Raw genomic sequence first — 205 nt, forward strand, 5'->3', positions numbered from 1 at the left:
GGGATTTGGGAGGGGTCGCGAGTGTGAGGTGAAACAACCCGTGGGCAGAGATTTGGGGATAATGGGTTGAGATGGAGCAGGAGGGCATCCCAAGCGAGAACCACGGGCATCTGGGTGGCATCGGTCATGGGAAGCGTTGGCAGCACCTGCCTCCCGCTCTGCTGCCCAGGGGCCAGGCTCTCCCCACTGAGACGGGCAGCCGCGG

General features: G+C 64.4%; 1 protein-coding gene across 1 annotated transcript in view; it reads left to right on the top strand.

The window, feature by feature from the left end:
* PARP3 (poly (ADP-ribose) polymerase family, member 3) overlaps positions 1 to 205 on the top strand; it is a gene marked incomplete at its 3' end in the record, with an annotated part of 5,159 nt that overhangs the window by 1,239 nt on the left and 3,715 nt on the right. The window lies entirely within an intron of this gene.

The sequence above is a fragment of the Phaethon lepturus genome, unplaced genomic scaffold (genome assembly GCF_000687285.1).
Source record: "Phaethon lepturus isolate BGI_N335 unplaced genomic scaffold, ASM68728v1 scaffold20414, whole genome shotgun sequence".
Classification (NCBI taxonomy): domain Eukaryota; kingdom Metazoa; phylum Chordata; class Aves; order Phaethontiformes; family Phaethontidae; genus Phaethon; species Phaethon lepturus.